Source organism: Salmo salar, chromosome 20 (assembly GCF_965601325.2).
Source record: "Salmo salar chromosome 20, fSalSal1, whole genome shotgun sequence".
Taxonomy (NCBI): Eukaryota; Metazoa; Chordata; class Actinopteri; order Salmoniformes; family Salmonidae; genus Salmo; species Salmo salar.
Genome location: NC_138310.1, coordinates 38,645,328 through 38,669,801, shown reverse-complemented (window position 1 = coordinate 38,669,801; position 24,474 = coordinate 38,645,328). Strand labels below are relative to the sequence as shown.

The 24,474-nt window shown below is 34.9% G+C and overlaps 49 non-coding genes across 49 annotated transcripts; all 49 read left to right on the top strand.

The window, feature by feature from the left end:
- The first annotated feature begins 24 nt into the window (after positions 1-24).
- On the top strand, positions 25-135 carry trnal-caa (transfer RNA leucine (anticodon CAA)). The gene is made up of 2 exons: positions 25-62; positions 90-135. It is a non-coding gene; the product is annotated as a tRNA-Leu (tRNA).
- A 347-nt stretch (positions 136-482) lies between these two features.
- Positions 483-593, top strand: trnal-caa (transfer RNA leucine (anticodon CAA)). The gene is made up of 2 exons: positions 483-520; positions 559-593. It is a non-coding gene; the product is annotated as a tRNA-Leu (tRNA).
- A 350-nt stretch (positions 594-943) lies between these two features.
- On the top strand, positions 944-1,055 carry trnal-caa (transfer RNA leucine (anticodon CAA)). Its single transcript has 2 exons — positions 944-981; positions 1,010-1,055. It is a non-coding gene; the product is annotated as a tRNA-Leu (tRNA).
- Positions 1,056-1,401: 346 nt separating this feature from the next.
- trnal-caa (transfer RNA leucine (anticodon CAA)) lies at positions 1,402-1,512 on the top strand. The gene is made up of 2 exons: positions 1,402-1,439; positions 1,478-1,512. It is a non-coding gene; the product is annotated as a tRNA-Leu (tRNA).
- A 351-nt stretch (positions 1,513-1,863) lies between these two features.
- On the top strand, positions 1,864-1,975 carry trnal-uaa (transfer RNA leucine (anticodon UAA)). The gene is made up of 2 exons: positions 1,864-1,901; positions 1,930-1,975. It is a non-coding gene; the product is annotated as a tRNA-Leu (tRNA).
- Positions 1,976-2,321: 346 nt separating this feature from the next.
- On the top strand, positions 2,322-2,432 carry trnal-caa (transfer RNA leucine (anticodon CAA)). The gene is made up of 2 exons: positions 2,322-2,359; positions 2,387-2,432. It is a non-coding gene; the product is annotated as a tRNA-Leu (tRNA).
- A 347-nt stretch (positions 2,433-2,779) lies between these two features.
- trnal-caa (transfer RNA leucine (anticodon CAA)) lies at positions 2,780-2,890 on the top strand. Its single transcript has 2 exons — positions 2,780-2,817; positions 2,856-2,890. It is a non-coding gene; the product is annotated as a tRNA-Leu (tRNA).
- A 350-nt stretch (positions 2,891-3,240) lies between these two features.
- trnal-caa (transfer RNA leucine (anticodon CAA)) lies at positions 3,241-3,352 on the top strand. Its single transcript has 2 exons — positions 3,241-3,278; positions 3,307-3,352. It is a non-coding gene; the product is annotated as a tRNA-Leu (tRNA).
- A 346-nt stretch (positions 3,353-3,698) lies between these two features.
- trnal-caa (transfer RNA leucine (anticodon CAA)) lies at positions 3,699-3,809 on the top strand. Its single transcript has 2 exons — positions 3,699-3,736; positions 3,775-3,809. It is a non-coding gene; the product is annotated as a tRNA-Leu (tRNA).
- Positions 3,810-4,159: 350 nt separating this feature from the next.
- On the top strand, positions 4,160-4,271 carry trnal-caa (transfer RNA leucine (anticodon CAA)). The gene is made up of 2 exons: positions 4,160-4,197; positions 4,226-4,271. It is a non-coding gene; the product is annotated as a tRNA-Leu (tRNA).
- A 346-nt stretch (positions 4,272-4,617) lies between these two features.
- On the top strand, positions 4,618-4,728 carry trnal-caa (transfer RNA leucine (anticodon CAA)). Its single transcript has 2 exons — positions 4,618-4,655; positions 4,683-4,728. It is a non-coding gene; the product is annotated as a tRNA-Leu (tRNA).
- Positions 4,729-5,075: 347 nt separating this feature from the next.
- trnal-caa (transfer RNA leucine (anticodon CAA)) lies at positions 5,076-5,186 on the top strand. The gene is made up of 2 exons: positions 5,076-5,113; positions 5,152-5,186. It is a non-coding gene; the product is annotated as a tRNA-Leu (tRNA).
- A 350-nt stretch (positions 5,187-5,536) lies between these two features.
- Positions 5,537-5,648, top strand: trnal-caa (transfer RNA leucine (anticodon CAA)). The gene is made up of 2 exons: positions 5,537-5,574; positions 5,603-5,648. It is a non-coding gene; the product is annotated as a tRNA-Leu (tRNA).
- A 346-nt stretch (positions 5,649-5,994) lies between these two features.
- trnal-caa (transfer RNA leucine (anticodon CAA)) lies at positions 5,995-6,105 on the top strand. The gene is made up of 2 exons: positions 5,995-6,032; positions 6,060-6,105. It is a non-coding gene; the product is annotated as a tRNA-Leu (tRNA).
- A 347-nt stretch (positions 6,106-6,452) lies between these two features.
- trnal-caa (transfer RNA leucine (anticodon CAA)) lies at positions 6,453-6,563 on the top strand. The gene is made up of 2 exons: positions 6,453-6,490; positions 6,529-6,563. It is a non-coding gene; the product is annotated as a tRNA-Leu (tRNA).
- A 350-nt stretch (positions 6,564-6,913) lies between these two features.
- trnal-caa (transfer RNA leucine (anticodon CAA)) lies at positions 6,914-7,025 on the top strand. Its single transcript has 2 exons — positions 6,914-6,951; positions 6,980-7,025. It is a non-coding gene; the product is annotated as a tRNA-Leu (tRNA).
- A 346-nt stretch (positions 7,026-7,371) lies between these two features.
- On the top strand, positions 7,372-7,482 carry trnal-caa (transfer RNA leucine (anticodon CAA)). The gene is made up of 2 exons: positions 7,372-7,409; positions 7,448-7,482. It is a non-coding gene; the product is annotated as a tRNA-Leu (tRNA).
- Positions 7,483-7,832: 350 nt separating this feature from the next.
- trnal-caa (transfer RNA leucine (anticodon CAA)) lies at positions 7,833-7,944 on the top strand. The gene is made up of 2 exons: positions 7,833-7,870; positions 7,899-7,944. It is a non-coding gene; the product is annotated as a tRNA-Leu (tRNA).
- Positions 7,945-8,290: 346 nt separating this feature from the next.
- On the top strand, positions 8,291-8,401 carry trnal-caa (transfer RNA leucine (anticodon CAA)). Its single transcript has 2 exons — positions 8,291-8,328; positions 8,356-8,401. It is a non-coding gene; the product is annotated as a tRNA-Leu (tRNA).
- Positions 8,402-8,748: 347 nt separating this feature from the next.
- trnal-caa (transfer RNA leucine (anticodon CAA)) lies at positions 8,749-8,859 on the top strand. Its single transcript has 2 exons — positions 8,749-8,786; positions 8,825-8,859. It is a non-coding gene; the product is annotated as a tRNA-Leu (tRNA).
- A 350-nt stretch (positions 8,860-9,209) lies between these two features.
- Positions 9,210-9,321, top strand: trnal-caa (transfer RNA leucine (anticodon CAA)). The gene is made up of 2 exons: positions 9,210-9,247; positions 9,276-9,321. It is a non-coding gene; the product is annotated as a tRNA-Leu (tRNA).
- A 346-nt stretch (positions 9,322-9,667) lies between these two features.
- trnal-caa (transfer RNA leucine (anticodon CAA)) lies at positions 9,668-9,778 on the top strand. Its single transcript has 2 exons — positions 9,668-9,705; positions 9,733-9,778. It is a non-coding gene; the product is annotated as a tRNA-Leu (tRNA).
- Positions 9,779-10,125: 347 nt separating this feature from the next.
- Positions 10,126-10,236, top strand: trnal-caa (transfer RNA leucine (anticodon CAA)). Its single transcript has 2 exons — positions 10,126-10,163; positions 10,191-10,236. It is a non-coding gene; the product is annotated as a tRNA-Leu (tRNA).
- Positions 10,237-10,573: 337 nt separating this feature from the next.
- Positions 10,574-10,685, top strand: trnal-caa (transfer RNA leucine (anticodon CAA)). The gene is made up of 2 exons: positions 10,574-10,611; positions 10,640-10,685. It is a non-coding gene; the product is annotated as a tRNA-Leu (tRNA).
- Positions 10,686-11,493: 808 nt separating this feature from the next.
- Positions 11,494-11,604, top strand: trnal-uaa (transfer RNA leucine (anticodon UAA)). Its single transcript has 2 exons — positions 11,494-11,531; positions 11,559-11,604. It is a non-coding gene; the product is annotated as a tRNA-Leu (tRNA).
- Positions 11,605-11,952: 348 nt separating this feature from the next.
- Positions 11,953-12,064, top strand: trnal-caa (transfer RNA leucine (anticodon CAA)). Its single transcript has 2 exons — positions 11,953-11,990; positions 12,019-12,064. It is a non-coding gene; the product is annotated as a tRNA-Leu (tRNA).
- Positions 12,065-12,410: 346 nt separating this feature from the next.
- Positions 12,411-12,521, top strand: trnal-caa (transfer RNA leucine (anticodon CAA)). Its single transcript has 2 exons — positions 12,411-12,448; positions 12,476-12,521. It is a non-coding gene; the product is annotated as a tRNA-Leu (tRNA).
- Positions 12,522-12,858: 337 nt separating this feature from the next.
- Positions 12,859-12,970, top strand: trnal-caa (transfer RNA leucine (anticodon CAA)). Its single transcript has 2 exons — positions 12,859-12,896; positions 12,925-12,970. It is a non-coding gene; the product is annotated as a tRNA-Leu (tRNA).
- A 347-nt stretch (positions 12,971-13,317) lies between these two features.
- trnal-uaa (transfer RNA leucine (anticodon UAA)) lies at positions 13,318-13,428 on the top strand. Its single transcript has 2 exons — positions 13,318-13,355; positions 13,383-13,428. It is a non-coding gene; the product is annotated as a tRNA-Leu (tRNA).
- Positions 13,429-13,774: 346 nt separating this feature from the next.
- Positions 13,775-13,885, top strand: trnal-caa (transfer RNA leucine (anticodon CAA)). Its single transcript has 2 exons — positions 13,775-13,812; positions 13,840-13,885. It is a non-coding gene; the product is annotated as a tRNA-Leu (tRNA).
- A 348-nt stretch (positions 13,886-14,233) lies between these two features.
- trnal-caa (transfer RNA leucine (anticodon CAA)) lies at positions 14,234-14,344 on the top strand. The gene is made up of 2 exons: positions 14,234-14,271; positions 14,299-14,344. It is a non-coding gene; the product is annotated as a tRNA-Leu (tRNA).
- A 347-nt stretch (positions 14,345-14,691) lies between these two features.
- Positions 14,692-14,803, top strand: trnal-caa (transfer RNA leucine (anticodon CAA)). The gene is made up of 2 exons: positions 14,692-14,729; positions 14,758-14,803. It is a non-coding gene; the product is annotated as a tRNA-Leu (tRNA).
- A 346-nt stretch (positions 14,804-15,149) lies between these two features.
- Positions 15,150-15,260, top strand: trnal-caa (transfer RNA leucine (anticodon CAA)). Its single transcript has 2 exons — positions 15,150-15,187; positions 15,215-15,260. It is a non-coding gene; the product is annotated as a tRNA-Leu (tRNA).
- A 338-nt stretch (positions 15,261-15,598) lies between these two features.
- On the top strand, positions 15,599-15,710 carry trnal-caa (transfer RNA leucine (anticodon CAA)). Its single transcript has 2 exons — positions 15,599-15,636; positions 15,665-15,710. It is a non-coding gene; the product is annotated as a tRNA-Leu (tRNA).
- Positions 15,711-16,056: 346 nt separating this feature from the next.
- Positions 16,057-16,167, top strand: trnal-caa (transfer RNA leucine (anticodon CAA)). The gene is made up of 2 exons: positions 16,057-16,094; positions 16,122-16,167. It is a non-coding gene; the product is annotated as a tRNA-Leu (tRNA).
- A 346-nt stretch (positions 16,168-16,513) lies between these two features.
- On the top strand, positions 16,514-16,624 carry trnal-caa (transfer RNA leucine (anticodon CAA)). Its single transcript has 2 exons — positions 16,514-16,551; positions 16,579-16,624. It is a non-coding gene; the product is annotated as a tRNA-Leu (tRNA).
- Positions 16,625-16,974: 350 nt separating this feature from the next.
- trnal-caa (transfer RNA leucine (anticodon CAA)) lies at positions 16,975-17,086 on the top strand. Its single transcript has 2 exons — positions 16,975-17,012; positions 17,041-17,086. It is a non-coding gene; the product is annotated as a tRNA-Leu (tRNA).
- Positions 17,087-17,432: 346 nt separating this feature from the next.
- On the top strand, positions 17,433-17,543 carry trnal-uaa (transfer RNA leucine (anticodon UAA)). The gene is made up of 2 exons: positions 17,433-17,470; positions 17,498-17,543. It is a non-coding gene; the product is annotated as a tRNA-Leu (tRNA).
- A 350-nt stretch (positions 17,544-17,893) lies between these two features.
- Positions 17,894-18,005, top strand: trnal-caa (transfer RNA leucine (anticodon CAA)). The gene is made up of 2 exons: positions 17,894-17,931; positions 17,960-18,005. It is a non-coding gene; the product is annotated as a tRNA-Leu (tRNA).
- A 346-nt stretch (positions 18,006-18,351) lies between these two features.
- On the top strand, positions 18,352-18,462 carry trnal-caa (transfer RNA leucine (anticodon CAA)). The gene is made up of 2 exons: positions 18,352-18,389; positions 18,417-18,462. It is a non-coding gene; the product is annotated as a tRNA-Leu (tRNA).
- A 346-nt stretch (positions 18,463-18,808) lies between these two features.
- trnal-caa (transfer RNA leucine (anticodon CAA)) lies at positions 18,809-18,919 on the top strand. The gene is made up of 2 exons: positions 18,809-18,846; positions 18,874-18,919. It is a non-coding gene; the product is annotated as a tRNA-Leu (tRNA).
- Positions 18,920-19,269: 350 nt separating this feature from the next.
- Positions 19,270-19,381, top strand: trnal-caa (transfer RNA leucine (anticodon CAA)). Its single transcript has 2 exons — positions 19,270-19,307; positions 19,336-19,381. It is a non-coding gene; the product is annotated as a tRNA-Leu (tRNA).
- Positions 19,382-19,727: 346 nt separating this feature from the next.
- On the top strand, positions 19,728-19,838 carry trnal-caa (transfer RNA leucine (anticodon CAA)). The gene is made up of 2 exons: positions 19,728-19,765; positions 19,793-19,838. It is a non-coding gene; the product is annotated as a tRNA-Leu (tRNA).
- An 807-nt stretch (positions 19,839-20,645) lies between these two features.
- trnal-caa (transfer RNA leucine (anticodon CAA)) lies at positions 20,646-20,757 on the top strand. The gene is made up of 2 exons: positions 20,646-20,683; positions 20,712-20,757. It is a non-coding gene; the product is annotated as a tRNA-Leu (tRNA).
- Positions 20,758-21,103: 346 nt separating this feature from the next.
- trnal-caa (transfer RNA leucine (anticodon CAA)) lies at positions 21,104-21,214 on the top strand. The gene is made up of 2 exons: positions 21,104-21,141; positions 21,169-21,214. It is a non-coding gene; the product is annotated as a tRNA-Leu (tRNA).
- An 807-nt stretch (positions 21,215-22,021) lies between these two features.
- Positions 22,022-22,133, top strand: trnal-caa (transfer RNA leucine (anticodon CAA)). Its single transcript has 2 exons — positions 22,022-22,059; positions 22,088-22,133. It is a non-coding gene; the product is annotated as a tRNA-Leu (tRNA).
- Positions 22,134-22,940: 807 nt separating this feature from the next.
- trnal-caa (transfer RNA leucine (anticodon CAA)) lies at positions 22,941-23,052 on the top strand. The gene is made up of 2 exons: positions 22,941-22,978; positions 23,007-23,052. It is a non-coding gene; the product is annotated as a tRNA-Leu (tRNA).
- An 807-nt stretch (positions 23,053-23,859) lies between these two features.
- On the top strand, positions 23,860-23,971 carry trnal-caa (transfer RNA leucine (anticodon CAA)). The gene is made up of 2 exons: positions 23,860-23,897; positions 23,926-23,971. It is a non-coding gene; the product is annotated as a tRNA-Leu (tRNA).
- A 346-nt stretch (positions 23,972-24,317) lies between these two features.
- trnal-caa (transfer RNA leucine (anticodon CAA)) lies at positions 24,318-24,428 on the top strand. Its single transcript has 2 exons — positions 24,318-24,355; positions 24,383-24,428. It is a non-coding gene; the product is annotated as a tRNA-Leu (tRNA).
- Positions 24,429-24,474: the final 46 nt, after the last annotated feature.

The following is a 24,474-nucleotide window of genomic DNA, read 5'->3' as shown; positions in this document are numbered from 1 at the left end:
AATGAATTTTAAGCTTTCATAGTTGTCAGGATGGCCGAGTGGTCTAAGGTGCCAGACTCAAAGTGAGAAGACTTCCTGGTTGTCGGCTGTTCTGGTCTCCAATTGGAGGCGAGGGTTCAAATCCCTCTTCTGACAAAGATTTGCCTACAAATGTAGCTTTTCATCTACACCAAGAATTTCTCCAAATGGAGAAAGTAAAACACATTAACAGTGATGAAAAGTTTGATATATGTCATAATTTGAGAACAGAAAACAAATGAAACGTTAATAATCATTCTTTACAGGTCATCATAAGCCTAGCTTACAATTCACTCACTTACGCAAACTCCTTTAAAAAAATGTTTTTACAATATCTTTCTTTAGATTTTAGCATTTTTTTGTTTTCTGTTCTTTGTATCTTAAGTTCTGCATGTTTCATCGGACATAGCAAACCATATGTTACAGAATCGTGAAAAACATATGAATTTTAAGCTTTCATAGTTGTCAGGATGGCCGAGTGGTCTAAGGTGCCAGACTCAAAGTGAGAAGACTTCCTGGTTGTCGGCTGTGTTGGTCTACAATTGGAGACGAGGGTTCAAATCCCTCTTCTGACAAAGTTTTGGCCTACAAATGTAGCTTTTCATCTACACCAAGAATTTCTCCAAATGGAGAAAGTAAAACACATTAACAGTGATGAAAAGTTTGATATATGTCATAATTTGGGAACAGAAAACAAATGAAACGTTAATAATCATTCTTTACAGGTCATCATAAGCCTAGCTTACAATTCACTCACTTATGTAAACTCATTTAAAAAAAATGTTTTTACAATATCTTTCTTTAGATTTTAGCATTTTTTTGTTTTCTGTTCTTTGTATCTTAAGTTCTGCATGTTTCCATCGGACATATTAAACCTTATGTTACAGAATTGTGAAAAACATCTGAATTTTAAGGTTTCATAGTTGTCAGGATGGCCGAGTGGTATAAGGCGCCAGACTCAAGGTGAGAAGCCTTCCTGGTTGTGCGGGAGTTCTGGTCTCCGATTGGAGGCGAGGGATCAAATCCCTCTTCTGACAGAGATTTTGCCTAAAAAAGTAGCTTTTCATTTACATCGAGAATTTCTCCATATGGAGAAAGTAAAACACATGAACACTGATGAATTTGTATAGATGTCATAATTTGAGAACAGAAAACAAATGAAACGTTAATAATCGTTTGATACAGGTCATCATAAGCCTAGCTTATAATTCACTCACTTACGCAAACTCCTTTAAAAAAATGTTTTTACAATATCTTTCTTTAGATTTTAGCATTTTTTTGTTTTCTGTTCTTTGTATCTTAAGTTCTGCATGTTTCATCGGACATAGCAAACCATATGTTACAGAATCGTGAAAAACATATGAATTTTAAGCTTTCGTAGTTGTCAGGATGGCCGAGTGGTCTAAGGTGCCAGACTCAAAGTGAGAAGACTTCCTGGTTGTCGGCTGTGTTGGTCTACAATTGGAGACGAGGGTTCAAATCCCTCTTCTGACAAAGTTTTGGCCTACAAATGTAGCTTTTCATCTACACCAAGAATTTCTCCAAATGGAGAAAGTAAAACACATTAACAGTGATGAAAAGTTTGATATATGTCATAATTTGAGAACAGAAAACAAATGAAACGTTAATAATCATTCTTTACAGGTCATCATAAGCCTAGCTTACAATTCACTCACTTATGTAAACTCATTTAAAAAAAAATGTTTTTACAATATCTTTCTTTAGATTTTAGCATTTTTTTGTTTTCTGTTCTTTGTATCTTAAGTTCTGCATGTTTCCATCGGACATATTAAACCTTATGTTACAGAATCGTGAAAAACATCTGAATTTTAAGGTTTCATAGTTGTCAGGATGGCCGAGTGGTCTAAGGCGCCAGACTCAAGGTGAGAAGCCTTCCTGGTTGTGCGGGAGTTCTGGTCTCCGATTGGAGGCGAGGGATCAAATCCCTCTTCTGACAGAGATTTTGCCTAAAAAAGTAGCTTTTCATTTACATCGAGAATTTCTCCATATGGAGAAAGTAAAACACATGAACACTGATGAATTTGTATAGATGTCATAATTTGAGAACAGAAAACAAATGAAACGTTAATAATCGTTTGATACAGGTCATCATAAGCCTAGCTTATAATTCACTCACTTACGCAAACTCCTTTAAAAAAATGTTTTTACAATATCTTTCTTTAGATTTTAGCATTTTTTTGTTTTCTGTTCTTTGTATCTTAAGTTCTGCATGTTTCATCGGACATAGCAAACCATATGTTACAGAATCGTGAAAAACAAATGAATTTTAAGCTTTCATAGTTGTCAGGATGGCCGAGTGGTCTAAGGTGCCAGACTCAAAGTGAGAAGACTTCCTGGTTGTCGGCTGTTCTGGTCTCCAATTGGAGGCGAGGGTTCAAATCCCTCTTCTGACAAAGATTTGCCTACAAATGTAGCTTTTCATCTACACCAAGAATTTCTCCAAATGGAGAAAGTAAAACACATTAACAGTGATGAAAAGTTTGATATATGTCATAATTTGAGAACAGAAAACAAATGAAACGTTAATAATCATTCTTTACACGTCATCATAAGCCTAGCTTACAATTCACTCACTTACGCAAACTCCTTTAAAAAAATGTTTTTACAATATCTTTCTTTAGATTTTAGCATTTTTTTGTTTTCTGTTCTTTGTATCTTAAGTTCTGCATGTTTCATCGGACATAGCAAACCATATGTTACAGAATCGTGAAAAACATATGAATTTTAAGCTTTCATAGTTGTCAGGATGGCCGAGTGGTCTAAGGTGCCAGACTCAAAGTGAGAAGACTTCCTGGTTGTCGGCTGTGTTGGTCTACAATTGGAGACGAGGGTTCAAATCCCTCTTCTGACAAAGTTTTGGCCTACAAATGTAGCTTTTCATCTACACCAAGAATTTCTCCAAATGGAGAAAGTAAAACACATTAACAGTGATGAAAAGTTTGATATATGTCATAATTTGGGAACAGAAAACAAATGAAACGTTAATAATCATTCTTTACAGGTCATCATAAGCCTAGCTTACAATTCACTCACTTATGTAAACTCATTTAAAAAAAATGTTTTTACAATATCTTTCTTTAGATTTTAGCATTTTTTTGTTTTCTGTTCTTTGTATCTTAAGTTCTGCATGTTTCCATCGGACATATTAAACCTTATGTTACAGAATTGTGAAAAACATCTGAATTTTAAGGTTTCATAGTTGTCAGGATGGCCGAGTGGTATAAGGCGCCAGACTCAAGGTGAGAAGCCTTCCTGGTTGTGCGGGAGTTCTGGTCTCCGATTGGAGGCGAGGGATCAAATCCCTCTTCTGACAGAGATTTTGCCTAAAAAAGTAGCTTTTCATTTACATCGAGAATTTCTCCATATGGAGAAAGTAAAACACATGAACACTGATGAATTTGTATAGATGTCATAATTTGAGAACAGAAAACAAATGAAACGTTAATAATCGTTTGATACAGGTCATCATAAGCCTAGCTTATAATTCACTCACTTACGCAAACTCCTTTAAAAAAATGTTTTTACAATATCTTTCTTTAGATTTTAGCATTTTTTTGTTTTCTGTTCTTTGTATCTTAAGTTCTGCATGTTTCATCGGACATAGCAAACCATATGTTACAGAATCGTGAAAAACATATGAATTTTAAGCTTTCGTAGTTGTCAGGATGGCCGAGTGGTCTAAGGTGCCAGACTCAAAGTGAGAAGACTTCCTGGTTGTCGGCTGTGTTGGTCTACAATTGGAGACGAGGGTTCAAATCCCTCTTCTGACAAAGTTTTGGCCTACAAATGTAGCTTTTCATCTACACCAAGAATTTCTCCAAATGGAGAAAGTAAAACACATTAACAGTGATGAAAAGTTTGATATATGTCATAATTTGAGAACAGAAAACAAATGAAACGTTAATAATCATTCTTTACAGGTCATCATAAGCCTAGCTTACAATTCACTCACTTATGTAAACTCATTTAAAAAAAATGTTTTTACAATATCTTTCTTTAGATTTTAGCATTTTTTTGTTTTCTGTTCTTTGTATCTTAAGTTCTGCATGTTTCCATCGGACATATTAAACCTTATGTTACAGAATCGTGAAAAACATCTGAATTTTAAGGTTTCATAGTTGTCAGGATGGCCGAGTGGTCTAAGGCGCCAGACTCAAGGTGAGAAGCCTTCCTGGTTGTGCGGGAGTTCTGGTCTCCGATTGGAGGCGAGGGATCAAATCCCTCTTCTGACAGAGATTTTGCCTAAAAAAGTAGCTTTTCATTTACATCGAGAATTTCTCCATATGGAGAAAGTAAAACACATGAACACTGATGAATTTGTATAGATGTCATAATTTGAGAACAGAAAACAAATGAAACGTTAATAATCGTTTGATACAGGTCATCATAAGCCTAGCTTATAATTCACTCACTTACGCAAACTCCTTTAAAAAAATGTTTTTACAATATCTTTCTTTAGATTTTAGCATTTTTTTGTTTTCTGTTCTTTGTATCTTAAGTTCTGCATGTTTCATCGGACATAGCAAACCATATGTTACAGAATCGTGAAAAACAAATGAATTTTAAGCTTTCATAGTTGTCAGGATGGCCGAGTGGTCTAAGGTGCCAGACTCAAAGTGAGAAGACTTCCTGGTTGTCGGCTGTTCTGGTCTCCAATTGGAGGCGAGGGTTCAAATCCCTCTTCTGACAAAGATTTGCCTACAAATGTAGCTTTTCATCTACACCAAGAATTTCTCCAAATGGAGAAAGTAAAACACATTAACAGTGATGAAAAGTTTGATATATGTCATAATTTGAGAACAGAAAACAAATGAAACGTTAATAATCATTCTTTACAGGTCATCATAAGCCTAGCTTACAATTCACTCACTTACGCAAACTCCTTTAAAAAAATGTTTTTACAATATCTTTCTTTAGATTTTAGCATTTTTTTGTTTTCTGTTCTTTGTATCTTAAGTTCTGCATGTTTCATCGGACATAGCAAACCATATGTTACAGAATCGTGAAAAACATATGAATTTTAAGCTTTCATAGTTGTCAGGATGGCCGAGTGGTCTAAGGTGCCAGACTCAAAGTGAGAAGACTTCCTGGTTGTCGGCTGTGTTGGTCTACAACTGGAGACGAGGGTTCAAATCCCTCTTCTGACAAAGTTTTGGCCTACAAATGTAGCTTTTCATCTACACCAAGAATTTCTCCAAATGGAGAAAGTAAAACACATTAACAGTGATGAAAAGTTTGATATATGTCATAATTTGAGAACAGAAAACAAATGAAACGTTAATAATCATTCTTTACAGGTCATCATAAGCCTAGCTTACAATTCACTCACTTATGTAAACTCATTTAAAAAAAATATTTTTACAATATCTTTCTTTAGATTTTAGCATTTTTTTGTTTTCTGTTCTTTGTATCTTAAGTTCTGCATGTTTCCATCGGACATATTAAACCTTATGTTACAGAATCGTGAAAAACATCTGAATTTTAAGGTTTCATAGTTGTCAGGATGGCCGAGTGGTCTAAGGCGCCAGACTCAAGGTGAGAAGCCTTCCTGGTTGTGCGGGAGTTCTGGTCTCCGATTGGAGGCGAGGGATCAAATCCCTCTTCTGACAGAGATTTTGCCTAAAAAAGTAGCTTTTCATTTACATCGAGAATTTCTCCATATGGAGAAAGTAAAACACATGAACACTGATGAATTTGTATAGATGTCATAATTTGAGAACAGAAAACAAATGAAACGTTAATAATCGTTTGATACAGGTCATCATAAGCCTAGCTTATAATTCACTCACTTACGCAAACTCCTTTAAAAAAATGTTTTTACAATATCTTTCTTTAGATTTTAGCATTTTTTTGTTTTCTGTTCTTTGTATCTTAAGTTCTGCATGTTTCATCGGACATAGCAAACCATATGTTACAGAATCGTGAAAAACAAATGAATTTTAAGCTTTCATAGTTGTCAGGATGGCCGAGTGGTCTAAGGTGCCAGACTCAAAGTGAGAAGACTTCCTGGTTGTCGGCTGTTCTGGTCTCCAATTGGAGGCGAGGGTTCAAATCCCTCTTCTGACAAAGATTTGCCTACAAATGTAGCTTTTCATCTACACCAAGAATTTCTCCAAATGGAGAAAGTAAAACACATTAACAGTGATGAAAAGTTTGATATATGTCATAATTTGAGAACAGAAAACAAATGAAACGTTAATAATCATTCTTTACAGGTCATCATAAGCCTAGCTTACAATTCACTCACTTACGCAAACTCCTTTAAAAAAATGTTTTTACAATATCTTTCTTTAGATTTTAGCATTTTTTTGTTTTCTGTTCTTTGTATCTTAAGTTCTGCATGTTTCATCGGACATAGCAAACCATATGTTACAGAATCGTGAAAAACATATGAATTTTAAGCTTTCATAGTTGTCAGGATGGCCGAGTGGTCTAAGGTGCCAGACTCAAAGTGAGAAGACTTCCTGGTTGTCGGCTGTGTTGGTCTACAATTGGAGACGAGGGTTCAAATCCCTCTTCTGACAAAGTTTTGGCCTACAAATGTAGCTTTTCATCTACACCAAGAATTTCTCCAAATGGAGAAAGTAAAACACATTAACAGTGATGAAAAGTTTGATATATGTCATAATTTGGGAACAGAAAACAAATGAAACGTTAATAATCATTCTTTACAGGTCATCATAAGCCTAGCTTACAATTCACTCACTTATGTAAACTCATTTAAAAAAAATGTTTTTACAATATCTTTCTTTAGATTTTAGCATTTTTTTGTTTTCTGTTCTTTGTATCTTAAGTTCTGCATGTTTCCATCGGACATATTAAACCTTATGTTACAGAATTGTGAAAAACATCTGAATTTTAAGGTTTCATAGTTGTCAGGATGGCCGAGTGGTATAAGGCGCCAGACTCAAGGTGAGAAGCCTTCCTGGTTGTGCGGGAGTTCTGGTCTCCGATTGGAGGCGAGGGATCAAATCCCTCTTCTGACAGAGATTTTGCCTAAAAAAGTAGCTTTTCATTTACATCGAGAATTTCTCCATATGGAGAAAGTAAAACACATGAACACTGATGAATTTGTATAGATGTCATAATTTGAGAACAGAAAACAAATGAAACGTTAATAATCGTTTGATACAGGTCATCATAAGCCTAGCTTATAATTCACTCACTTACGCAAACTCCTTTAAAAAAATGTTTTTACAATATCTTTCTTTAGATTTTAGCATTTTTTTGTTTTCTGTTCTTTGTATCTTAAGTTCTGCATGTTTCATCGGACATAGCAAACCATATGTTACAGAATCGTGAAAAACATATGAATTTTAAGCTTTCGTAGTTGTCAGGATGGCCGAGTGGTCTAAGGTGCCAGACTCAAAGTGAGAAGACTTCCTGGTTGTCGGCTGTGTTGGTCTACAATTGGAGACGAGGGTTCAAATCCCTCTTCTGACAAAGTTTTGGCCTACAAATGTAGCTTTTCATCTACACCAAGAATTTCTCCAAATGGAGAAAGTAAAACACATTAACAGTGATGAAAAGTTTGATATATGTCATAATTTGAGAACAGAAAACAAATGAAACGTTAATAATCATTCTTTACAGGTCATCATAAGCCTAGCTTACAATTCACTCACTTATGTAAACTCATTTAAAAAAAATGTTTTTACAATATCTTTCTTTAGATTTTAGCATTTTTTTGTTTTCTGTTCTTTGTATCTTAAGTTCTGCATGTTTCCATCGGACATATTAAACCTTATGTTACAGAATCGTGAAAAACATCTGAATTTTAAGGTTTCATAGTTGTCAGGATGGCCGAGTGGTCTAAGGCGCCAGACTCAAGGTGAGAAGCCTTCCTGGTTGTGCGGGAGTTCTGGTCTCCGATTGGAGGCGAGGGATCAAATCCCTCTTCTGACAGAGATTTTGCCTAAAAAAGTAGCTTTTCATTTACATCGAGAATTTCTCCATATGGAGAAAGTAAAACACATGAACACTGATGAATTTGTATAGATGTCATAATTTGAGAACAGAAAACAAATGAAACGTTAATAATCGTTTGATACAGGTCATCATAAGCCTAGCTTATAATTCACTCACTTACGCAAACTCCTTTAAAAAAATGTTTTTACAATATCTTTCTTTAGATTTTAGCATTTTTTTGTTTTCTGTTCTTTGTATCTTAAGTTCTGCATGTTTCATCGGACATAGCAAACCATATGTTACAGAATCGTGAAAAACAAATGAATTTTAAGCTTTCATAGTTGTCAGGATGGCCGAGTGGTCTAAGGTGCCAGACTCAAAGTGAGAAGACTTCCTGGTTGTCGGCTGTTCTGGTCTCCAATTGGAGGCGAGGGTTCAAATCCCTCTTCTGACAAAGATTTGCCTACAAATGTAGCTTTTCATCTACACCAAGAATTTCTCCAAATGGAGAAAGTAAAACACATTAACAGTGATGAAAAGTTTGATATATGTCATAATTTGAGAACAGAAAACAAATGAAACGTTAATAATCATTCTTTACAGGTCATCATAAGCCTAGCTTACAATTCACTCACTTACGCAAACTCCTTTAAAAAAATGTTTTTACAATATCTTTCTTTAGATTTTAGCATTTTTTTGTTTTCTGTTCTTTGTATCTTAAGTTCTGCATGTTTCATCGGACATAGCAAACCATATGTTACAGAATCGTGAAAAACATATGAATTTTAAGCTTTCATAGTTGTCAGGATGGCCGAGTGGTCTAAGGTGCCAGACTCAAAGTGAGAAGACTTCCTGGTTGTCGGCTGTGTTGGTCTACAACTGGAGACGAGGGTTCAAATCCCTCTTCTGACAAAGTTTTGGCCTACAAATGTAGCTTTTCATCTACACCAAGAATTTCTCCAAATGGAGAAAGTAAAACACATTAACAGTGATGAAAAGTTTGATATATGTCATAATTTGAGAACAGAAAACAAATGAAACGTTAATAATCATTCTTTACAGGTCATCATAAGCCTAGCTTACAATTCACTCACTTATGTAAACTCATTTAAAAAAAATATTTTTACAATATCTTTCTTTAGATTTTAGCATTTTTTTGTTTTCTGTTCTTTGTATCTTAAGTTCTGCATGTTTCCATCGGACATATTAAACCTTATGTTACAGAATCGTGAAAAACATCTGAATTTTAAGGTTTCATAGTTGTCAGGATGGCCGAGTGGTCTAAGGCGCCAGACTCAAGGTGAGAAGCCTTCCTGGTTGTGCGGGAGTTCTGGTCTCCGATTGGAGGCGAGGGATCAAATCCCTCTTCTGACAGAGATTTTGCCTAAAAAAGTAGCTTTTCATTTACATCGAGAATTTCTCCATATGGAGAAAGTAAAACACATGAACACTGATGAATTTGTATAGATGTCATAATTTGAGAACAGAAAACAAATGAAACGTTAATAATCGTTTGATACAGGTCATCATAAGCCTAGCTTATAATTCACTCACTTACGCAAACTCCTTTAAAAAAATGTTTTTACAATATCTTTCTTTAGATTTTAGCATTTTTTTGTTTTCTGTTCTTTGTATCTTAAGTTCTGCATGTTTCATCGGACATAGCAAACCATATGTTACAGAATCGTGAAAAACAAATGAATTTTAAGCTTTCATAGTTGTCAGGATGGCCGAGTGGTCTAAGGTGCCAGACTCAAAGTGAGAAGACTTCCTGGTTGTCGGCTGTTCTGGTCTCCAATTGGAGGCGAGGGTTCAAATCCCTCTTCTGACAAAGATTTGCCTACAAATGTAGCTTTTCATCTACACCAAGAATTTCTCCAAATGGAGAAAGTAAAACACATTAACAGTGATGAAAAGTTTGATATATGTCATAATTTGAGAACAGAAAACAAATGAAACGTTAATAATCATTCTTTACAGGTCATCATAAGCCTAGCTTACAATTCACTCACTTACGCAAACTCCTTTAAAAAAATGTTTTTACAATATCTTTCTTTAGATTTTAGCATTTTTTTGTTTTCTGTTCTTTGTATCTTAAGTTCTGCATGTTTCATCGGACATAGCAAACCATATGTTACAGAATCGTGAAAAACAAATGAATTTTAAGCTTTCATAGTTGTCAGGATGGCCGAGTGGTCTAAGGTGCCAGACTCAAAGTGAGAAGACTTCCTGGTTGTCGGCTGTTCTGGTCTCCAATTGGAGGTGAGGGTTCAAATCCCTCTTCTGACAAAGATTTTGCATACAAATGTAGCTTTTCATCTACTCCAAATGGAGAAAGTAAAACACATTAACAGTGATGAAAAGTTTGATATATGTCATAATTTGAGAACAGAAAACAAATGAAACGTTAATAATCATTCTTTACAGGTCATCATAAGCCTAGCTTACAATTCACTCACTTATGTAAACTCATTTAAAAAAAATGTTTTTACAATATCTTTCTTTAGATTTTAGCATTTTTTGTTTTCTGTTCTTTGTATCTTAAGTTCTGCATGTTTCCATCGGACATATTAAACCTTATGTTACAGAATTGTGAAAAACATCTGAATTTTAAGGTTTCATAGTTGTCAGGATGGCCGAGTGGTCTAAGGCACCAGACTCAATGTGAGAAGCCTTCCTGGTTGTGCGGGAGTTCTGGTCTCCGATTGGAGGCGAGGGTTCAAATCCCTCTTCTGACAGAGATTTTGCCTAAAAAAGTAGCTTTTCATTTACATCGAGAATTTCTCCATATGGAGAAAGTAAAACACATGAACACTGATGAAAAGTTTGATATATGTCATAATTTGAGAACAGAAAACAAATGAAACGTTAATAATCATTCTTTACAGGTCATCATAAGCCTAGCTTACAATTCACTCACTTATGTAAACTCATTTAAAAAAAATGTTTTTACAATGTCTTTCTTTAGATTTTAGCATTTTTTTGTTTTCTGTTCTTTGTATCTTAAGTTCTGCATGTTTCATCGGACATAGCAAACCATATGTTACAGAATCGTGAAAAACATATGAATTTTAAGCTTTCATAGTTGTCAGGATGGCCGAGTGGTCTAAGGTGCCAGACTCAAAGTGAGAAGACTTCCTGGTTGTCGGCTGTTCTGGTCTCCAATTGGAGGCGAGCGTTCAAATTTCTCTTCTGACAAAGATTTTGCCTACAAATGTAGCTTTTCATCTACACCAAGAATTTCTCCAAATGGAGAAAGTAAAACACATTAACAGTGATGAAAAGTTTGATATATGTCATAATTTGAGAACAGAAAACAAATGAAACGTTAATAATCATTCTTTACAGGTCATCATAAGCCTAGCTTACAATTCACTCACTTATGTAAACTCATTTAAAAAAATGTTTTTACAATATCTTTCTTTAGATTTTAGCATTTTTTTGTTTTCTGTTCTTTGTATCTTAAGTTCTGCATGTTTCATCGGACATAGCAAACCATATGTTACAGAATTGTGAAAAACATATGAATTTTAAGGTTTCGTAGTTGTCAGGATGGCCGAGTGGTCTAAGGTGCCAGACTTAAAGTGAGAAGACTTCCTGGTTGTCGGCTGTTCTGGTCTCCGATTGGAGGCGAGGGTTCAAATCCCTCTTCTGACAGAGATTTTGCCTAAAAAAGTAGCTTTTCATTTACATCGAGAATTTCTCCATATGGAGAAAGTAAAACACATGAACACTGATGAATTTGTATAGATGTCATAATTTGAGAACAGAAAACAAATGAAACGTTAATAATCATTCTTTACAGGTCATCATAAGCCTAGCTTACAATTCACTCACTTATGTAAACTCATTTAAAAAAAATGTTTTTACAATATCTTTCTTTATATTTTAGCATTTTTTTGTTTTCTGTTCTTTGTATCTTAAGTTCTGCATGTTTCCATCGGACATATTAAACCTTATGTTACAGAATTGTGAAAAACATCTGAATTTTAAGGTATCATAGTTGTCAGGATGGCCGAGTGGTCTAAGGCGCCAGACTCAAGGTGAGAATCCTTCCTGGTTGTGTGGGAGTTCTGGTCTCCGATTGGAGGCGAGGGTTCAAATCCCTCTTCTGACAGAGATTTTGCCTAAAAAAGTAGCTTTTCATTTACATCGAGAATTTCTCCATATGGAGAAAGTAAAACACATGAACACTGATGAATTTGTATAGATGTCATAATTTGAGAACAGAAAACAAATGAAACGATAATAATCGTTTGATACAGGTCATCATAAGCCTAGCTTATAATTCACTCACTTACGCAAACTCCTTTAAAAAAATGTTTTTACAATATCTTTCTTTAGATTTTAGCATTTTTTTGTTTTCTGTTCTTTGTATCTTAAGTTCTGCATGTTTCATCGGACATAGCAAACCATATGTTACAGAATCGTGAAAAACATATGAATTATAAGCTTTCATAGTTGTCAGGATGGCCGAGTGGTCTAAGGTGCCACACTCAAAGTGAGAAGACTTCCTGGTTGTCGGCTGTTCTGGTCTCCAATTGGAGGCGAGGGTTCAAATCCCTCTTCTGACAAAGATTTTGCCTACAAATGTAGCTTTTCATCTACTCCAAATGGAGAAAGTAAAACACATTAACAGTGATGAAAAGTTTGATATATGTCATAATTTGAGAACAGAAAACAAATGAAACGTTAATAATCATTCTTTACAGGTCATCATAAGCCTAGCTTACAATTCACTCACTTATGTAAACTCATTTAAAAAAAATGTTTTTACAATATCTTTCTTTAGATTTTAGCATTTTTTTGTTTTCTGTTCTTTGTATCTTAAGTTCTGCATGTTTCATCGGACATAGCAAGCCTTATGTTACAGAATTGTGAAAAACATCTGAATTTTAAGGTTTCATAGTTGTCAGGATGGCCGAGTGGTCTAAGGCGCCAGACTCAAGGTGAGAAGCCTTCCTGGTTGTGCGGGAGTTCTGGTCTCCGATTGGAGGCGAGGGTTCAAATCCCTCTTCTGACAGAGAATTTGCCTAAAAAAGTAGCTTTTCATTTACATCGAGAATTTCTCCATATGGAGAAAGTAAAACACATGAACACTGATGAATTTGTATAGATTTCATAATTTGAGAACAGAAAACAAATGAAACGTTAATAAACGTTTGATACAGGTCATCATAAGCCTAGCTTATAATTCACTCACTTACGCAAACTCCTTTAAAAAAATGTTTTTACAATATCTTTCTTTAGATTTTAGCATTTTTTTTGTTTTCTGTTCTTTGTATCTTAAGTTCTGCATGTTTCATCGGACATAGCAAACCATATGTTACAGAATTGTGAAAAACATATGAATTTTAAGGTTTCGTAGTTGTCAGGATGGCCGAGTGGTCTAAGGTGCCAGACTTAAAGTGAGAAGACTTCCTGGTTGTCGGCTGTTCTGGTCTCCGATTGGAGGCGAGGGTTCAAATCCCTCTTCTGACAGAGATTTTGCCTAAAAAAGTAGCTTTTCATTTACATCGAGAATTTCTCCATATGGAGAAAGTAAAACACATGAACACTGATGAATTTCTATAGATGTCATAATTTGAGAACAGAAAACAAATGAAATGTTAATAATCGTTTGATACAGGTCATCATAAGCCTAGCTTATAATTCACTCACTTACGCAAACTCCTTTAAAAAAATGTTTTTACAATATCTTTCTTTAGATTTTAGCATTTTTTTGTTTTCTGTTCTTTGTATCTTAAGTTCTGCATGTTTCATCGGACATAGCAAACCATATGTTACAGAATCGTGAAAAACATATGAATTTTAAGGTTTCATAGTTGTCAGGATGGCCGAGTGGTCTAAGGTGGCAGACTCAAAGTGAGAAGACTTCCTGGTTGTTGGCTGTTCTGGTCTCCAATTGGAGGCGAGGGTTCAAATCCCTCTTCTGACAAAGATTTTGCCTACAAATGTAGCTTTTCATCTACACCAAGAATTTCTCCAAATGGAGAAAGTAAAACACATTAACAGTGATGAAAAGTTTGATATATGTCATAATTTGAGAACAGAAAACAAATGAAACGTTAATAATCATTCTTTACAGGTCATCATAAGCCTAGCTTACAATTCACTCACTTATGTAAACTCATTTAAAAAAATGTTTTTACAATATCTTTCTTTAGATTTTAGCATTTTTTTGTTTTCTGTTCTTTGTATCTTAAGTTCTGCATGTTTCATCGGACATAGCAAACCATATGTTACAGAATTGTGAAAAACATATGAATTTTAAGGTTTCGTAGTTGTCAGGATGTCCGAGTGGTCTAAGGTGCCAGACTTAAAGTGAGAAGACTTCCTGGTTGTCGGCTGTTCTGGTCTCCGATTGGAGGCGAGGGTTCAAATCCCTCTTCTGACAGAGATTTTGCCTAAAAAAGTAGCTTTTCATTTACATCGAGAATTTCTCCATATGGAGAAAGTAAAACACATGAACACTGATGAATTTGTATAGATGTCATAATTTGAGAACAGAAAACAAATGAAACGTTAATAATCATTCTTTACAGGTCATCATAAGCCTAGCTTACAATTCACTCACTTATGTAAACTCATTTAAAAAAATGTTTTTACAATATCTTTCTTTAGATTTTAGCATTTTTTTGTTTTCTGTTCTTTGTATCTTAAGTTCTGCATGTTTCCATCGGACATATTAAACCTTATGTTACAGAATTGTGAAAAACATCTGAATTTTAAGGTATCATAGTTGTCAGGATGGCCGAGTGGTCTAAGGCGCCAGACTCAAGGTGAGAATCCTTCCTGGTTGTGTGGGAGTTCTGGTCTCCGATTGGAGGCGAGGGTTCAAATCCCTCTTCTGACAGAGATTTTGCCTAAAAAAGTAGCTTTTCATTTACATCGAGAATTTCTCCATATGGAGAAAGTAAAACACATGAACACTGATGAATTTGTATAGATGTCATAATTTGAGAACAGAAAACAAATGAAACGATAATAATCGTTTGATACAGGTCATCATAAGCCTAGCTTATAATTCACTCACTTACGCAAACTCCTTTAAAAAAATGTTTTTACAATATCTTTCTTTAGATTTTAGCATTTTTTTGTTTTCTGTTCTTTGTATCTTAAGTTCTGCATGTTTCATCGGACATAGCAAACCATATGTTACAGAATCGTGAAAAACATATGAATTATAAGCTTTCATAGTTGTCAGGATGGCCGAGTGGTCTAAGGTGCCACACTCAAAGTGAGAAGACTTCCTGGTTGTCGGCTGTTCTGGTCTCCAATTGGAGGCGAGGGTTCAAATCCCTCTTCTGACAAAGATTTTGCCTACAAATGTAGCTTTTCATCTACTCCAAATGGAGAAAGTAAAACACATTAACAGTGATGAAAAGTTTGATATATGTCATAATTTGAGAACAGAAAACAAATGAAACGTTAATAATCATTCTTTACAGGTCATCATAAGCCTAGCTTACAATTCACTCACTTATGTAAACTCATTTAAAAAAAATGTTTTTACAATATCTTTCTTTAGATTTTAGCATTTTTTTGTTTTCTGTTCTTTGTATCTTAAGTTCTGCATGTTTCCATCGGACATATTAAACCTTATGTTACAGAATTGTGAAAAACATCTGAATTTTAAGGTTTCATAGTTGTCAGGATGGCCGAGTGGTCTAAGGCGCCAGACTCAAGGTGAGAAGCCTTCCTGGTTGTGCGGGAGTTCTGGTCTCCGATTGGAGGCGAGGGTTCAAATCCCTCTTCTGACAGAGATTTTGCCTAAAAAAGTAGCTTTTCATTTACATCGAGAATTTCTCCATATGGAGAAAGTAAAACACATGAACACTGATGAATTTGTATAGATGTCATAATTTGAGAACAGAAAACAAATGAAACGTTAATAATCGTTTGATACAGGTCATCATAAGCCTAGCTTATAATTCACTCACTTACGCAAACTCCTTTAAAAAAATGTTTTTACAATATCTTTCTTTAGATTTTAGCATTTTTTTGTTTTCTGTTCTTTGTATCTTAAGTTCTGCATGTTTCATCGGACATAGCAAACCATATGTTACAGAATTGTGAAAAACATATGAATTTTAAGGTTTCGTAGTTGTCAGGATGGCCGAGTGGTCTAAGGTGCCAGACTTAAAGTGAGAAGACTTCCTGGTTGTCGGCTGTTCTGGTCTCCGATTGGAGGCGAGGGTTCAAATCCCTCTTCTGACAGAGATTTTGCCTAAAAAAGTAGCTTTTCATTTACATCGAGAATTTCTCCATATGGAGAAAGTAAAACACATGAACACTGATGAATTTGTATAGATGTCATAATTTGAGAACAGAAAACAAATGAAATGTTAATAATCGTTTGATACAGGTCATCATAAGCCTAGCTTATAATTCACTCACTTACGCAAACTCCTTTAAAAAAATGTTTTTACAATATCTTTCTTTAGATTTTAGCATTTTTTTGTTTTCTGTTCTTTGTATCTTAAGTTCTGCATGTTTCATCGGACATAGCAAACCATATGTTACAGAATCGTGAAAAACATATGAATTTTAAGGTTTCATAGTTGTCAGGATGGCCGAGTGGTCTAAGGTGGCAGACTCAAAGTGAGAAGACTTCCTGGTTGTTGGCTGTTCTGGTCTCCAATTGGAGGCGAGGGTTCAAATCCCTCTTCTGACAAAGATTTTGCCTACAAATGTAGCTTTTCATCTACACCAAGAATTTCTCCAAATGGAGAAAGTAAAACACATTAACAGTGATGAAAAGTTTGATATATGTCATAATTTGGGAACAGAAAACAAATGAAATGTTAATAATCATTCTTTACAGGTCATCATAAGCCTAGCTTACCATTCACTCACTTATGTAAACTCATTTAAAAAAAATGTTTTTACAATATCTTTCTTTAGATTTTAGCATTTTTTGGTTTTCTGTTCTTTGTATCTTAAGTTCTGCATGTTTCCATCGGACATATTAAACCTTATGTTACAGAATCGTGAAAAACATCTGAATTTTAAGGTTTCATAGTTGTCAGGATGGCCGAGTGGTCTAAGGCGCCAGACTCAAGGTGAGAAGCCTTCCTGGTTGTGCGGGAGTTCTGGTCTCCGATTGGAGGCGAGGGATCAAATCCCTCTTCTGACAGAGATTTTGCCTAAAAAAGTAGCTTTTCATTTACATCGAGAATTTCTCCATATGGAGAAAGTAAAACACATGAACACTGATGAATTTGTATAGATGTCATAATTTGAGAACAGAAAACAAATGAAACGTTAATAATCGTTTGATACAGGTCATCATAAGCCTAGCTTATAATTCACTCACTTACGCAAACTCCTTTAAAAAAATGTTTTTACAATATCTTTCTTTAGATTTTAGCATTTTTTTGTTTTCTGTTCTTTGTATCTTAAGTTCTGCATGTTTCATCGGACATAGCAAACCATATGTTACAGAATCGTGAAAAACATATGAATTTTAAGCTTTCATAGTTGTCAGGATGGCCGAGTGGTCTAAGGTGCCAGACTCAAAGTGAGAAGACTTCCTGGTTGTCGGCTGTTCTGGTCTCCAATTGGAGGCGAGGGTTCAAATCCCTCTTCTGACAAAGATTTTGCCTACAAATGTAGCTTTTCATCTACACCAACAATTTCTCCAAATGGAGAAAGTAAAACACATTAACAGTGATGAAAAGTTTGATATATGTCATAATTTGAGAACAGAAAACAAATGAAACGTTAATAATCATTCTTTACAGGTCATCATAAGCCTAGCTTACAATTCACTCACTTATGTAAACTCATTTAAAAAAAATGTTTTTACAATATCTTTCTTTAGATTTTAGCCTTTTTTTGTTTTCTGTTCTTTGTATCTTAAGTTCTTTATGTTTCCATCGGACATATAAAACCTTATGTTACAGAATCGTGAAAAACATCTGAATTTTAAGGTTTCATAGTTGTCAGGATGGCCGAGTGGTCTAAGGCGCCAGACTCAAGGTGAGAAGCCTTCCTGGTTGTGCGGGAGTTCTGGTCTCCGATTGGAGGCGAGGGATCAAATCCCTCTTCTGACAGAGATTTTGCCTAAAAAAGTAGCTTTTCATTTACATCGAGAATTTCTCCATATGGAGAAAGTAAAACACATGAACACTGATGAATTTGTATAGATGTCATAATTTGAGAACAGAAAACAAATGAAACGTTAATAATCGTTTGATACAGGTCATCATAAGCCTAGCTTATAATTCACTCACTTACGCAAACTCCTTTAAAAAAATGTTTTTACAATATCTTTCTTTAGATTTTAGCATTTTTTTGTTTTCTGTTCTTTGTATCTTAAGTTCTGCATGTTTCATCGGACATAGCAAACCATATGTTACAGAATTGTGAAAGACATATGAATTTTAAGGTTTCGTAGTTGTCAGGATGGCCGAGTGGTCTAAGGTGCCAGACTTAACGTGAGAAGACTTCCTGGTTGTCGGCTGTTCTGGTCTCCAATTGGAGGCGAGGGTTCAAATCCCTCTTCTGACAAAGATTTTGCCTACAAATGTAGCTTTTCATTTACATCGAGAATTTCTCCATATGGAGAAAGTAAAACACATGAACAGTGATGAATTTGTATAGATGTCATAATTTGAGAACAGAAAACAAATGAAACGTTAATAATCGTTTGATACAGGTCATCATAAGCCTAGCTTATAATTCACTCACTTACGCAAACTCCTTTAAAAAAATGTTTTTACAATATCTTTCTTTAGATTTTAGCATTTTTTTGTTTTCTGTTCTTTGTATCTTAAGTTCTGCATGTTTCATCGGACATAGCAAACCATATGTTACAGAATCGTGAAAAACATATGAATTTTAAGGTTTCATAGTTGTCAGGATGGCCGAGTGGTCTAAGGTGCCAGACTCAAAGTGAGAAGACTTCCTGGTTGTCGGCTGTTCTGGTCTCCAATTGGAGGCGAGGGTTCAAATCCCTCTTCTGACAAAGATTTTGCCTACAAATGTAGCTTTTCATCTACACCAAGAATTTCTCCAAATGGAGAAAGTAAAACACATTAACAGTGATGAAAAGTTTGATATATGTCATAATTTGAGAACAGAAAACAAATGAAACGTTAATAATCATTCTTTACAGGTCATCATAAGCCTAGCTTACAATTCACTCACTTATGTAAACTCATTTAAAAAAAATGTTTTTACAATATCTTTCTTTAGATTTTAGCCTTTTTTTGTTTTCTGTTCTTTGTATCTTAAGTTCTTCATGTTTCCATCGGACATATAAAACCTTATGTTACAGAATCGTGAAAAACATCTGAATTTTAAGGTTTCATAGTTGTCAGGATGGCCGAGTGGTCTAAGGCGCCAGACTCAAGGTGAGAAGCCTTCCTGGTTGTGCGGGAGTTCTGGTCTCCGATTGGAGGCGAGGGATCAAATCCCTCTTCTGACAGAGATTTTGCCTAAAAAAGTAGCTTTTCATTTACATCGAGAATTTCTCCATATGGAGAAAGTAAAACACATGAACACTGATGAATTTGTATAGATGTCATAATTTGAGAACAGAAAACAAATGAAACGTTAATAATCGTTTGATACAGGTCATCATAAGCCTAGCTTATAATTCATTCACTTACGCAAACTCCTTTAAAAAAATGTTTTTACAATATCTTTCTTTAGATTTTAGCATTTTTTTGTTTTCTGTTCTTTGTATCTTAAGTTCTGCATGTTTCATCGGACATAGCAAACCATATGTTACAGAATTGTGAAAGACATATGAATTTTAAGGTTTCGTAGTTGTCAGGATGGCCGAGTGGTCTAAGGTGCCAGACTTAACGTGAGAAGACTTTCTGGTTGTCGGCTGTTCTGGTCTCCAATTGGAGGCGAGGGTTCAAATCCCTCTTCTGACAAAGATTTTGCCTACAAATGTAGCTTTTCATTTACATCGAGAATTTCTCCATATGGAGAAAGTAAAACACATGAACAGTGATGAATTTGTATAGATGTCATAATTTGAGAACAGAAAACAAATGAAACGTTAATAATCGTTTGATACAGGTCATCATAAGCCTAGCTTATAATTCACTCACTTACGCAAACTCCTTTAAAAAAATGTTTTTACAATATCTTTCTTTAGATTTTAGCATTTTTTTGTTTTCTGTTCTTTGTATCTTAAGTTCTGCATGTTTCATCGGACATAGCAAACCATATGTTACAGAATCGTGAAAAACATATGAATTTTAAGGTTTCATAGTTGTCAGGATGGCCGAGTGGTCTAAGGTGCCAGACTCAAAGTGAGAAGACTTCCTGGTTGTCGGCTGTTCTGGTCTCCAATTGGAGGCGAGCGTTCAAATTTCTCTTCTGACAAAGATCTTGCCTACAAATGTAGCTTTTCATCTACACCAACAATTTCTCCAAATGGAGAAAGTAAAACACATTAACAGTGATGAAAAGTTTGATATATGTCATAATTTGAGAACAGAAAACAAATGAAACGTTAATAATCATTCTTTACAGGTCATCATAAGCCTAGCTTACAATTCACTCACTTATGTAAACTCATTTAAAAAAAATGTTTTTACAATATCTTTCTTTAGATTTTAGCATTTTTTTGTTTTCTGTTCTTTGTATCTTAAGTTCTGCATGTTTCCATCGGACATATTAAACCTTATGTTACAGAATCGTGAAAAACATCTGAATTTTAAGGTTTCATAGTTGTCAGGATGGCCGAGTGGTCTAAGGCGCCAGACTCAAGGTGAGAAGCCTTCCTGGTTGTGCGGGAGTTCTGGTCTCCGATTGGAGGCGAGGGATCAAATCCCTCTTCTGACAGAGATTTTGCCTAAAAAAGTAGCTTTTCATTTACATCGAGAATTTCTCCATATGGAGAAAGTAAAACACATGAACACTGATGAATTTGTATAGATGTCATAATTTGAGAACAGAAAACAAATGAAACGTTAATAATCGTTTGATACAGGTCATCATAAGCCTAGCTTATAATTCACTCACTTACGCAAACTCCTTTAAAAAAATGTTTTTACAATATCTTTCTTTAGATTTTAGCATTTTTTTGTTTTCTGTTCTTTGTATCTTAAGTTCTGCATGTTTCATCGGACATAGCAAACCATATGTTACAGAATTGTGAAAGACATATGAATTTTAAGGTTTCGTAGTTGTCAGGATGGCCGAGTGGTCTAAGGTGCCAGACTTAACGTGAGAAGACTTTCTGGTTGTCGGCTGTTCTGGTCTCCAATTGGAGGCGAGGGTTCAAATCCCTCTTCTGACAAAGATTTTGCCTACAAATGTAGCTTTTCATTTACATCGAGAATTTCTCCATATGGAGAAAGTAAAACACATGAACAGTGATGAATTTGTATAGATGTCATAATTTGAGAACAGAAAACAAATGAAACGTTAATAATCGTTTGATACAGGTCATCATAAGCCTAGCTTATAATTCACTCACTTACGCAAACTCCTTTAAAAAAATGTTTTTACAATATCTTTCTTTAGATTTTAGCATTTTTTTGTTTTCTGTTCTTTGTATCTTAAGTTCTGCATGTTTCATCGGACATAGCAAACCATATGTTACAGAATCGTGAAAAACATATGAATTTTAAGGTTTCATAGTTGTCAGGATGGCCGAGTGGTCTAAGGTGCCAGACTCAAAGTGAGAAGACTTCCTGGTTGTCGGCTGTTCTGGTCTCCAATTGGAGGCGAGCGTTCAAATTTCTCTTCTGACAAAGATCTTGCCTACAAATGTAGCTTTTCATCTACACCAACAATTTCTCCAAATGGAGAAAGTAAAACACATTAACAGTGATGAAAAGTTTGATATATGTCATAATTTGAGAACAGAAAACAAATGAAACGTTAATAATCATTCTTTACAGGTCATCATAAGCCTAGCTTACAATTCACTCACTTATGTAAACTCATTTAAAAAAAATGTTTTTACAATATCTTTCTTTAGATTTTAGCATTTTTTTGTTTTCTGTTCTTTGTATCTTAAGTTCTGCATGTTTCCATCGGACATATTAAACCTTATGTTACAGAATCGTGAAAAACATTTGAATTTTAAGGTTTCATAGTTGTCAGGATGGCCGAGTGGTCTAAGGCGCCAGACTCAAGGTGAGAAGCCTTCCTGGTTGTGCGGGAGTTCTGGTCTCCGATTGGAGGCGAGGGTTCAAATCCCTCTTCTGACAGAGATTTTGCCTAAAAAAGTAGCTTTTCATTTACATCGAGAATTTCTCCATATGGAGAAAGTAAAACACATGAACAGTGATGAATTTGTATAGATGTCATAATTTGAGAACAGAAAACAAATGAAACGTTAATAATCGTTTGATACAGGTCATCATAAGCCTAGCTTATAATTCACTCACTTACGCAAACTCCTTTAAAAAAATGTTTTTACAATATCTTTCTTTAGATTTTAGCATTTTTTTGTTTTCTGTTCTTTGTATCTTAAGTTCTGCATGTTTCATCGGACATAGCAAACCATATGTTACAGAATCGTGAAAAACATATGAATTTTAAGGTTTCATAGTTGTCAGGATGGCCGAGTGGTCTAAGGTGCCAGACTCAAAGTGAGAAGACTTCCTGGTTGTCGGCTGTTCTGGTCTCCAATTGGAGGCGAGCGTTCAAATTTCTCTTCTGACAAAGATTCTGCCTACAAATGTAGCTTTTCATCTACACCAAGAATTTCTCCAAATGGAGAAAGTAAAACACATTAACAGTGATGAAAAGTTTGATATATGTCATAATTTGAGAACAGAAAACAAATGAAACGTTAATAATCATTCTTTACAGGTCATCATAAGCCTAGCTTACAATTCACTCACTTATGTAAACTCATTTAAAAAAAAAGTTTTTACAATATCTTTCTTTAGATTTTTGCATTTTTTTGTTTTCTGTTCTTTGTATCTTAAGTTCTGCATGTTTCCATCGGATATATTAAACCTTATGTTACAGAATCGTGAAAAACATCTGAATTTTAAGGTTTCATAGTTGTCAGGATGGCCGAGTGGTCTAAGGCGCCAGACTCAAGGTGAGAAGCCTTCCTGGTTGTGCGGGAGTTCTGGTCTCCGATTGGAGGCGAGGGTTCAAATCCCTCTTCTGACAGAGATTTTGCCTAAAAAAGTAGCTTTTCATTTACATCGAGAATTTCTCCATATGGAGAAAGTAAAACACATGAACACTGATGAATTTGTATAGATGTCATAATTTGAGAACAGAAAACAAATGAAACGTTAATAATCGTTTGATACAGGTCATCATAAGCCTAGCTTATAATTCACTCACTTACGCAAACTCCTTTAAAAAAATGTTTTTACAATATCTTTCTTTAGATTTTAGCATTTTTTTGTTTTCTGTTCTTTGTATCTTAAGTTCTGCATGTTTCATCGGACATAGCAAACCATATGTTACAGAATCGTGAAAAACATATGAATTTTTAGGTTTCATAGTTGTCAGGATGGCCGAGTGGTCTAAGGTGGCAGACTCAAAGTGAGAAGACTTCCTGGTTGTCGGCTGTTCTGGTCTACAATTGGAGGCGAGGGTTCAAATCCCTCTTCTGACAAAGATTTTGCCTACAAATGTAGCTTTTCATCTACACCAAGAATTTCTCCAAATGGAGAAAGTAAAACACATTAACAGTGATGAAAAGTTTGATATATGTCATAATTTGAGAACAGAAAACAAATGAAACGTTAATAATCATTCTTTACAGGTCATCATAAGCCTAGCTTACAATTCACTCACTTATGTAAACTCATTTAAAAAAAATGTTTTTACAATATCTTTCTTTAGATTTTTGCATTTTTTTGTTTTCTGTTCTTTGTATCTTAAGTTCTGCATGTTTCCATCGGATATATTAAACCTTATGTTACAGAATCGTGAAAAACATCTGAATTTTAAGGTTTCATAGTTGTCAGGATGGCCGAGTGGTCTAAGGCGCCAGACTCAAGGTGAGAAGCCTTCCTGGTTGTGCGGGAGTTCTGGTCTCCGATTGGAGGCGAGGGTTCAAATCCCTCTTCTGACAGAGATTTTGCCTAAAAAAGTAGCTTTTCATTTACATCGAGAATTTGTCCATATGGAGAAAGTAAAACACATGAACACTGATGAATTTGTATAGATGTCATAATTTGAGAACAGAAAACAAATGAAACGTTAATAATCGTTTGATACAGGTCATCATAAGCCTAGCTTATAATTCACTCACTTACGCAAACTCCTTTAAAAAAATGTTTTTACAATATCTTTCTTTAGATTTTAGCATTTTTTTGTTTTCTGTTCTTTGTATCTTAAGTTCTGCATGTTTCATCGGACATAGCAAACCATATGTTACAGAATTGTGAAAGACATATGAATTTTAAGGTTTCGTAGTTGTCAGGATGGCCGAGTGGTCTAAGGTGCCAGACTTAACGTGAGAAGACTTTCTGGTTGTCGGCTGTTCTGGTCTCCAATTGGAGGCGAGGGTTCAAATCCCTCTTCTGACAAAGATTTTGCCTACAAATGTAGCTTTTCATTTACATCGAGAATTTC